This window comes from Suncus etruscus, chromosome 1 (genome assembly GCF_024139225.1).
Source record: "Suncus etruscus isolate mSunEtr1 chromosome 1, mSunEtr1.pri.cur, whole genome shotgun sequence".
In the NCBI taxonomy this organism is placed as follows: Eukaryota; Metazoa; Chordata; class Mammalia; order Eulipotyphla; family Soricidae; genus Suncus; species Suncus etruscus.
The window spans coordinates 41,875,086-41,886,372 of NC_064848.1; the positions used below are offsets into that span (position 1 = coordinate 41,875,086).

The 11,287-nt window shown below is 37.4% G+C and overlaps 1 non-coding gene across 1 annotated transcript; it reads right to left on the reverse strand.

Annotated features, from left to right (window-relative positions):
• Positions 1-3,639: 3,639 nt before the first annotated feature.
• LOC126026138 (U1 spliceosomal RNA) lies at positions 3,640-3,803 on the reverse strand. Its single transcript, XR_007501574.1, has one exon. It is a non-coding gene; the product is annotated as a U1 spliceosomal RNA (small nuclear RNA).
• Positions 3,804-11,287: the final 7,484 nt, after the last annotated feature.

Here is an 11,287-nt window from a genome sequence, read left to right on the forward strand (position 1 = left end):
GGCCATCTACCACAAGCCAGTGGCAAATATTATCCTCAATGGAGAAAAACTTTCCCTCTAAATTCTGGCACAAGACAAGACTGTCCTCTCTCACCACTCCTATTCAATATAGCACTGGAAGTACTTGCTATAGCGATTAGGCAAGAAAAATATATTAAGGGAATCCAGATAGGAAAGGAAGAAGTCAAGCTCTCACTGTTTGCAGATGACACGATACTCTACTTAGAAAACCCTAAAGACTCTACCAAAAAGCTTCTAGAAACAATACTCATAAAGCAAGGTGGCAGGCTACAAAATTAACACACAAAAATCAATGGCCTTTCTGCACATCAATAGTAATAAGGAAGAAATGGACATTAAGAAAACAACCCAATTCACAATAGTGCCACACAAACTCAAATATCTTGGAATCAACTTGACTAAAAATGTGAAGGACCTATACAAAAAAAAAAAAACTATAAAACTCTGCTCCAAGAAATAAGAGAGGACACTCAGAAGTGGAAGCACATACCCTGCTCATGGATTGGCAGGATTAACATAATCAAAATGGCAATACTCCCTAAAGCATTGTACAGATTTAATGCGATTTCTCTAAAGATGCCCATGACATTCTTCAAAGAAGTGGATCAGGCACTTTTGAAATTTATTTGGAATAAAAAACACCCTAGAATAGCTAAAGCAAACATTGAGGAAAAAAATATGGGAGGAATTACTTTACCCAACTTTAAACTTTACCACAAAGCAATAGTTATTAAAACAGCATGGTATTGGAATAAAGACAGGCCCTCAGATCAGTGGAATAGACTTGAATACTCAGAGAATGTTTTCCAGACTTACAATCACCTAATTTTTGATAAAGGGGCAAGAAATCCTAAATAGAGCAAAGAACGCCTCTTCAACAAGTGGTGTTGGCACAGCTTGCTAGCCACTTACAAAAATTTGAACTTAGATCCCCAGTTAACATCATGTACAAAGGTTAAATCCAAATGTATGAAAGACTTCGATATTAGACCCAAAACCATAAGATATATAGAACAACCTGTAGGCAAAACACTCCAGAACATTGAGACTACAGGCATCTTCAAGGAGGAAACTGCACTCTCCAAGCAAGTGAAAGCAGAGATTAACAGATGGGAATATATTAACCCGAGAAGCTTCTGAACCTCAAAGGAAAGAGCACCCAGGATACAAGAGCCCCCCACTGAGTGGGAGAAACTATTCACCCAATACCCATCAGATAAGGGGCTAATCTCCAAAATATACAAGGCACTGACAGAACTTTACAAGAAAAAACATCTAATCCCATCAAAAAATGGGGAGAAGAAATGGACAGACACTTTGACAAAGAAGAAATACACGTGGCCAAAGACACATGAAAAAAATGCTCCACATCATTAATCATCAGGGAGATGCAAATAAAAACAACTATGAGGTACTACCTCACACCACAGAGATTGGCACACATCACAAAGAATGAGAATAAACAGTGTTGGCGGGGATGTGGAGAGAAAGGAACTCTTATCCACTGCTGGTGGAAATGCTGTCTATTTCAACCTTTATGGAATGTGATATGGAAATTCCTCCAAAAATTGGAAATCGATCTCCCATATGATCAGCTATACCACTCCTAGGAATATACCTTAGGAACACAAAAATACAATACAAAAATCCCTTCCTTACACCTATATTCATTGCAGCACTATTTACCATAGCAAGACTCTGGAAACAATCAAGATGCCCTTCAACAGATGAGTGGCTAAAGAAACATATACACAATGGAATATTATGCAGCTGTCAGGAGAGATGAAGTCATGAAATTTTCCTATACATGGATGTACATGGATTCTATTATGCTGAGTGAAATAAGTCAGAGAGAGAGAGAGAAAAACACAGAATGGTCTCACTCATCTGTGGGTTTTAAGAAAAATGAAAGACATTCTTGCAATAATAATTTTCAAACACAAAGGAGAGACGGGCTGGAAGTTACAGCTAACCTCATGAAGCTCACCACAAAGAGTGATGTGCTTAGTTAGAGAAATAACTACATTTTGAACTATCCTAATAATGAGAATGTACGAGGGTTATAGATAGCCTGTCTAGAGTACAGGCAGGGGTTGGGTGGGGAGGAGGGAGATGTGGGACATTGGTGATGGGAATGTTGCACTGGTGATGGGTGGTGTTCTTTACATGACTGAAATCCAAACACAATCATGTATGTAATCAAGGTGTTTAAATAAAATATATAAAAAAAGATTTTGGAAAGCATATAGGAACTAAAGGCCAAAATAGGATTGCAGATACATGGGCCATGTTTCCTCCCTGTACTCTGTATACTGCACATTTGTATGTCTCTCTTTCCCTCATATCACTCATGGCTTTGCAGCTCACTCTGTATCATTCTATTCTGCTTATTCCTATCTCCTAACCCATGGGGCTATTCAGTGTCCATACTCAACAACAGTACACATTACATGTGCTGTGATATGCTTGTTGAAAGCAAAAAATCCCCTCTGTGTAAGAAAGTTATGTACTTGTGTTTTTAAAAAATATTTTAGGAAAAAAATCGATAACTCATGTTGGGCTATAAACTCTTCCATCAGGGCCAAGCACCTGAATGAGCCATTAGTTTCCCAAATACCGAAGAGTTCATATTTGGGTAGAAATTAAAGCTCATATTCTTTGGGCAGTTGGACAAAATATGCACTCCCCAAATTAGAGATACTCCATCTTGGCTTTAGACTTTGGTAGAAAAACAGATGTCAATAAACAAGCCTTCCAACAGTCATTCATCACCAAACTCCCAGCCTGCCTGTGGTGTGGCTATGCTTTGCAAATTCCTGTGAAGAGAAAGTACCAAGTGCTGTTTCACATTATGGGCCAAAGACGTTCTTTCCCTTTCTATTTCTTGGGAGCTTCTTTCCTTCAGTGTGCTGATCCATAACCAGCAGAATTCTCTTTCCATTCTTCAGAGTTCCCCCCATCAACATTGTACATGTTCTAGAATCACCTGATTCAAAAAAAAAATACCAGTTACCCTAGTTTCCACAGTCCCCTAGACAGATAGCTTCTTTACCCACTTCTTACTGAGATTCTTGGAAATATTTTAGCTCCAATCTATCCTTTAGATGTCTCTAAATCACCAAAGTCACCAAAAATCTCCACAATTGGTGTGGCATCCAAACTGAAATTCAGGGGTGACCGATGTGATGATCCCTCTGGAAGGACCCAAGGTTTCACAGCTACTCAAGCTTTCCAGGGCTGCATCCAAAGTTACTGAGAAGGTCATGTGGCATCAGGGATTGAACTGAGTCAGAATTCATACAAGGCATGTTCACTAAACTTCATAGTATTTCCTTAGCCTGCTTTTTGAAAGATATATAGCTTAAAAAATACTTTGTATTAATAAATTTAACATTTTTAATTTGGGGGCCACACTAGGTAGTGTATGGCTGACTCCTGACTATACTCAGGGATCAGTCCTGAGTGGGACTCAAGGAACCTTTTGAGGTGTTGGGATTGAACTTGGATTGACAGCTTGCAAGTTGAGTGCCCTGCACACTGCACTATCACTTTGGCCTCATTACTAAATATTTAAAAATCTTTGTTAATAATGACAATTATTTTTTTCTTTATTTTTTGTAGGGGAGAGCGCAAACGCAGTCCCCTACTACCACAAATTATGCAGTCGAGTTTCCCACATTTGGGGAAATCACAGGGGTCAGCACATCTGGAGTGCAATGGATAAACCTCGCCCTGGGGAAACCACCTTCGTGATCATGGTATCTCCCCTGCCAGGTAAGTATAATAATCACAATTATTAATATTAATAATTATTTTAATTGCAAGCCTTTGTGTGGGACTCAAGTTTGGATCTCAGTTGTGTATAGGAGAAGCAGAAGATGAAGCACTGATTCTGCCAGTGAATATTGAACCAGAATCTGCTATTTCTGACAGTGAAACTTTACACTGAAAAACTTTTCAGTGAAACTTTTCACTGAAAAGAATTCTGTGGTTCTGGGTGCAGGAAATGGACTCAAGACATTCAACCTTCCCTTCAGAAGCCTCCCTTCTAGTTTTTAGTGATTTTGTAATCCATCATTTGCCTGATAAAATCTCTTTCCTTCAGTTGTTTAGGTGACAGAAACTATTTAGATTTCTTTTATCTTTCACTGATCCTAAAAGATTAATTGACTTTACTTTTCTCTTCCTCTTCTGCCTCCTCCTCCTCCTTCTTGGTTTTGGGCTACAAGTAGTGGTAGCTACTTACTCCTGCCTAGATCCTCAGAGGTTACTCCATGCTTGAACTGGTATGAGTCTCATGCAAGCACCTTTACCTTTTACTAACTCTCTGGCCCTTGTTCCAATGTAAATTTTTGAGAAGCCTATTGCCAAAATTTACGTTCCATTCTTATCCTTACCTACTATATGATCTCAAATAAACTATTTTATCTTTCTGGTCTGAATCTTCTCATTTGTAGAATAGAAAAACAATAGCATTTAACTTAGAAGACATTTGATAATTGAATTAAATAATATTGAGCTTAAATGGTGGGACACATGATTGAAATGTGCAAGGGCCCGAGTTTAGTTCCTGGTTTCTTATGTTCACCATGTTCACACTGTCTGAAATAGTTCTGATAACCCTATGAGCATCATATAACCCTATAAGCATCAAACATTAAGACTTCAGGCCTGCATTTTGGGGCAGATAATCTATAGGAAAATAGAAATGAGATAGGTCTAGGGAAATGGGAGCAACAATTGGAGCACATGTTTTGCATTGGAGCACATGCAGGGACCACATATTTAATCCCCTACACCAACCACATGTTCTCAACTCCAGACCAGAAGTTTCTCCCCAAGAACTGCCAAGTGTGTACTAAAAGTGAACGAGAAAGACAAAAAAATATATGTAAATATGCCTGTGTTACAGTATCTAGCTATAAGATAGATTTGTTATAGTATCTAGCTATAAGAATTCAATAATATTTGCTTTTATAATCACTATAATATCCTTTCTATAGACTTTGGTTCTCTCTTATGCCTGAAATCTGTCCCTGGGGTACACTCAATGAAGTCCCACTCAAGAGGTTCAAATATCCTTAACTCAAATTCAACTCACATTCAGCTCACAATGCCCTTAACTCAAAGGGCCTTCTGGCCCAATTGTCCAATTTAATTATGCCTAAATTCTTAGTGTTCTCTCAGAATAGATGTCTCCTTTTTAGAGAATTTGCCAAATAGTCAATCACATGTAAATGCTTTTCCATATGTATGATTTAAATTCCAACCTCTTTCATAGAATTCAGTATTTCTTGAAGTATGGGTGCAACAGAAAAGGCAAATATGTGCTCTCTAAAAGTGAGTCTTTCATTATTACTTACATTACTCACATTCCTTATAAGTATTACTTACTAAAATCTGTGGTCTTCAGAATAAACTGTTAGTGCTCCTTTAACAATCTGAAATAATGAAAATTAGTAAGATTACCCAGATCCGGTTTTATCAACAGATAATACCTCTTGATGGAGAAATCTATAAGTACCTAAAGACAAACATCTAGTCACAGAGCATCTAAGTTTTGCCATATGAGCCACCTCTTATCCTCTTGATATTCCAGCCGTATTACATTGCTTAACTTGGATTTCAAGCACTATTTACTTCAGATACACATTTTTTTAGACATTCAGAGCTATATTTATCTTATTTTCTACTTATCTATCTGATTAGATGTGTTTGTCCAGCCCAATAAGACACAATCAGAGGAGTGAGGAAATTTATACTATATGTACAAGGCCTAGGATGTAGCCAGCCCCAGAACTTTGTTCTACATACAAATGAGTTCAAGAAACGCTTCTCAAAAGAGTAACACTTATCATCAACAAATGTCACCCTAGGAAGTACAAGCCTGTTTTAACATAAAGCAGTCCAAAATGAGTTTGGAAAGTTATATGTAGGTTTTCTTTTACTACAGAGCTACATCTCAATAAAGCTCCTCAATTTTCCAGTCCCCTTTAGACATATTTCTTCTTTTAGTCCTTATAACATGCAGTAGTTCTTTCTCCGTGACCTGCAGTCATGAGTGCCAGTCCTGGCTTTACTCTCCCTTTTTTTCTGAAGGACCTGGGAAAAATTATGCAGTCTCATTGAGGTTGTTTTCCATCCTGTAAAAATGAAATGCTAGTGCATGTAGTATTGGGAAGACTATTAGCATAATACCCAGAACATGTCATGGGAGAAACAACAGATAACTTACAATGTATTATAACCATCATTGTTCAATTATATTATGTTCATCAATATGGTGAATACATTTTCTCCAAAGCTCCTTTAAATTCCAAACCATCATTACCTTGCAATTATATTTTTTGTCAACAATTTAGCATGAATTCTATCCTTCATTCCATTAACTGAGAAGTTCAATATCACACATATGCATATATACACAAAATTGCTCTCATGTTGAACTCGCTCTCTCTCAATATTCAGACTAATGGCAGAGACTAGAGTCTCATCTCTCCTGAGTGCTTAGGACACAGGATTTTTTATCATTAGTGGATAAGTCATAAATCCAAAAAGCAAGGGAAAGGGGGTCCAAAGGACTTCACTAAACAGATCAAATTCATAATAAATTCTGCAAGCTAGATGACCCAAAGTCAGAGTACCCGACTCAAAATTTTATCTTGAGGTGAAAAAAATTAAACAGTCCAGATTCCTGTTGCTGGGAGGAAATCAACTCTCTCGTGCACTCTCTGGCACTATGCCACAAACAATAGTCATGGTTTTTGTCCTGGTGGAGACTGACCTGGTCAGGTCAGCATGAATCAAATCTGAGTCCGGTGCAGGGAAGTCATGAACTGAGGAGGACAGATGGCAATAATTAGGAGACAGGGGAAGAAGGGTGAAGACTGAGGTTTCTGTTTTCAGCATCTCCTTGATGCTATCTGCTAGAACCACAAATCCATCGCTTCTAACTAATGCTTTTCAAAGGGCTGCTTAGCTCCTTCCTTTAGGCTATGATTTGAACATCTATAGTAATCAGGGGCCCTAGTTTTAATCTTGTGAGATGCATTAAATCATTTTCTGTTTGTGATGCGGCTGAAAACTGTGGATGGGTTCAGAACTCAGGCTTCCCCTGGCCTATGCTTGGTTTCTCTCATTGGGGCCCCTAGCTATTGTGCTTTCACATTGTGACTGAGGATATTCTCCTCATGATTAGAAAGGCTGCTCAGGTATGAGGGAAGACCCCTCCATCCCCCCCCCAAAAAGAACGGGATCTATGAGCAAATTGTAAGTCACAAGAAACAAAGATTACTATAAAATCAATCTCTTTGCAGTATTGCTTTAGAATTTTGTCTTAATCATAAACTAACAGCTGCTATGCTAGAAAAAACAGCTAATATGCCTTAAAATAATATAGCCAATATTTATTTAACACCTGCCTTTAGCCAAGCATGGTGCCATATTTGGCGGGGGAATTTAACTCTTTCATCTTTATCATACCTGGTGAGCTAGGTACTACGAGTATCTCCAGTTTACAGATAACAAATAGAGGCCCAGAGAAGACAAATAACCTTTCTGAAGTCAAACAAGAGATCTGATCTAAAGTCAACTGTAGAATAGCTCTCTACAAAGAAAGACCTTTCATTTCCTTGGGCATTCAATGCACACTAAAGTTAACTACAGGGAGTTGAGCTTTTGTCCTTCACACATGAGAGATGTAAAAGTGCTTTCTTCCAAGAGATCCTTGAATCTGTTTGCTCAAGTCTTCCTCAAACACAATCAAAGCACTCAATCCCTTATTATCACAATATTCCTCTTCAACTTCGAATGCTTTGGAAAAGCAGAGGCTGAAGTTAGAACTCTTAAGTCTCACCTCCAAGTCTAGGCATCCAGGAGCTATCTGTGGAAGTTAGTGTTCCAAGAACAACTACCAATGTCACTTTTCACTGTTCTACAGAACTTCTTTTGTGCTGGAGAACAGTTGAAGTTTGAACACAATCTTTGAAAGCTATAAATTCTCTTCTAATGTTGCTATTTTTATATTTGGGGAGCTCAAATTTCTTGATGGCTCTGAGAAAACTCCCTAAATCACAAACCCCCTATACCACAAACCAACTCCATTTTTTTTTTTAACTCTTTTTAGCAAGAGAAGGAAATGAAGTTTGATGTTATGATGTAATAGAGATTCACAGAGGTAAATCTTGGGGCTGTTAAGGATCATGTTAATATCACTAAGATAATTATGAGACAGCACTCAGGAAAAGCCTGCCTTGGTCTCTTTATAACTAAGCAGAAATAGCTACCGGATGTTTGATTCCCAGTGCAAAAAAAAAAAAAAATGTGGGTTCCTTAATCAAAAATAATAATTTCAAGATAATGACAGTAACATATAAACAAAATCAGATCTTTCTTAGCTTGAATTCCCGTGCAAATGCAATATACCCATAAAGTCAGTTCTGCTGTTGGCACTTGCAGAATTTTTACTAAGTGATCCACTTACTATTTCATTACATCCACATCATAGCTACAAGAGGTTGATACTGACATGGTTCAACATTTTTTTAATTAAAGAATTTTTATTTTAACCAAAGTGGATTACAAATCTTTTACAGTAATATTTTAGGTACATAGTGACTTTGAATCAGGGGCTTTCCCACCACCAGTATTGTCCTCCCTCTACCCCTGTTCTCAGCATGCATCCCATATCCCCCTCCTTTGACCCCCAGGCTGCTAGTATAAGTGGTCCCCTCTGTGTCTAGCTAGTTGTAGATTGGGTTTTGGCTCAGCATTTTTACACCAAAGGTTTGGTTCTAACAGAATGATAGAAAGGGACTGACAAAGGACAGGAAGAAGAGGAGAGAGAGAAGAAAAGGAGAAAAGGAGCAGAACTTACTTGAGTTCCTATGTTGGAGCACGCTTGGCTAAACCTTTCCTTCTTTTACCTTTGATAGAAAATAGGGATTGAACACAGGAAAAGGTTTCAGATAGTTTAACCTAAGGAAATATCTGTCAGACCCAACAGAGATAATAATAAAGAGTATTAACCTACTTTCTCTGTCTTTCAACAAGCAAGATTATTGAAAGTCACAAATGGTTTCCCTCAGTGGCAAGCTGAGCAGCTTGTCATCAACTTTTCACAATCTGAGTAAATGAAAGCATCTAGCACAGCTCTGTGGGCACTGGAGCATTCGGCCTGGGTGCTTAAGGATTAGATAAGGGAAAAAGGAAGAAAACAAACTTATTTCTCTGATCACCATTTCACTCCTCTTCCTCCTGCAGCCAGAGGGTCAAGATTTTATCTGAGCAGGGCCAGATGAACTCTTATTCTTTTCAGTGCTTATCTCTTCATTAAAAGCTCTAGGTTTGGCAGAAAAAGACTTTAGGCACTTGAAAAAAAATGCGAAGAATATTTCAATGAAGTGGCATTTATGATGACATTTGCACAAACCCATAAAGTTGAAGTAAGTGCAGTCATTAATAAAACACACAGTGTATCAGCAGACCTCTCCATGACATAAGCCTGAGTAGTTTAAGTGTGGTTCCTCACCTTCAAAATCATTCCAGAGTAAAAGCATTTTCTAATATTAGTGCCTAAGAGTTACTGTTAACTTTTTGATTAACAAGCTATTAGAAATTAAAAAGTGTCCTAAAAATGAAAAACTGTTTGTTCTTTTTTTCTGGGGGAGGGGGGGGGTTGGGGCAAATTACTGCACCTCTCTAAACTTCAGTTTCCTCAGAAAAAAGAACACCGAGATAATCAAAAAACATAATACCATCGGGAAATGATAAAAATAAAATTAAATAATTACACAAAACACTCAGTAGGGTAGCTGATAAATAACATGACAAAAATAAACAATAGTTATTGTAAGTATCACGATTGTGAATTGTGGATTTAACTTGCAATTTCAAGCTAAATTAAAAACCCGGTGGCTATACTCCTCTCATTGCTTTACCATAATCTCATTGTCTAGTACCCAGAATATTACCCCATCAATAATGGAGAGTTCAGAAATCTTTGTTGAATAAGCATTTTACTAAAAATCAGTGTCTGTTACACTAGATTTAAGCTTCATTAAGATTAGATAAAAATTAAACATACATTCATTTTTTTAATATTTCTGGCTTTGTGCACAAGAGTGACCCATGATGATACTTGAGAGATATTCAGTGCCAGTGACTGAGCTATGTTTGGATGCATGCAAGTCAATTGCTTTATCTCATGTATTATCTTTGTGTGTATGTGGTTTTTTAAAATTAATATCTTTATTTAAAAACCTTGATTAAAACATGATTGTGGTTGGGTTTCAGTCATGTAAAGAACACCCACCTTCACCAGTGCAACATTCCCACCACCAATGTCCCAAATCTCCCTCCTCCCCACCCCACCCCTGCCTGTACTCTAGACAGGCTTTCAACTCCCCTCATTTTTTAAGCTGTATATTTCAAATATTTGTTATTCTTCTGGACCAAAAAAGATAATATAGAAAGAAAGTACTTGCCTTGCACACAGCTTATCCTGGTGAATCTCTGGCTGGCATCACATATGATTTTCCCAAAACTCTCCCAGGAAAGATCCCTGTTCACAACCCTGTGCACATTTCAGATGTACCCTCACTGTGTTTGTGTTTGTGTGTATAAATCAATTAAATGATGCATTATGAGATCAGGGATACTTAGTTTGGATTTTTAGCCTACTTTCTGCAAATCTTTTTTTAATCTTTTTTTAAAATGAATGAATACAAGTAGAGGTTATGCAGAATTTATTTTACAGTAAGTATAATTATATAATATAGCTTATGATCACCATCTTCAAATTCTTTGAGCTCTAAAAGTGCTCTTAATCTACAAGCAAGGTGGTTGTAGCTACTTGATCTTAGACACCTGTATAAGATGTATGTTAATCAAAGAATATGTCCTCACACAGCAAGAGTAAAAATGGAGACTTCTGCCTCCACTTCTGTCCCATGCCCAACACTGCCTCCAGATTCTTTCTGTGACAGGCTTCTTTACCAATTGTCAGAACCAGAACTCTGTCTCAGAAGAAGGGCCCAGTCATCAAAACATTTTCTGAAATAGAAAAGGTGAAGAAGAAACTTATTTAAAACAAATACATTTCTAAATAATAAACAAGCTGTCATTAAATGTGACACATAGTAAATATCTAATATGTATTTATTGATTGAATTAATGAGCTGTCATAATGAAGATTTTTCTATTCTTCTGGGCAGTAGTCCAATCTTTAGTAACAGCTATTAGATTAAATCCTACAATCTCTTCACTT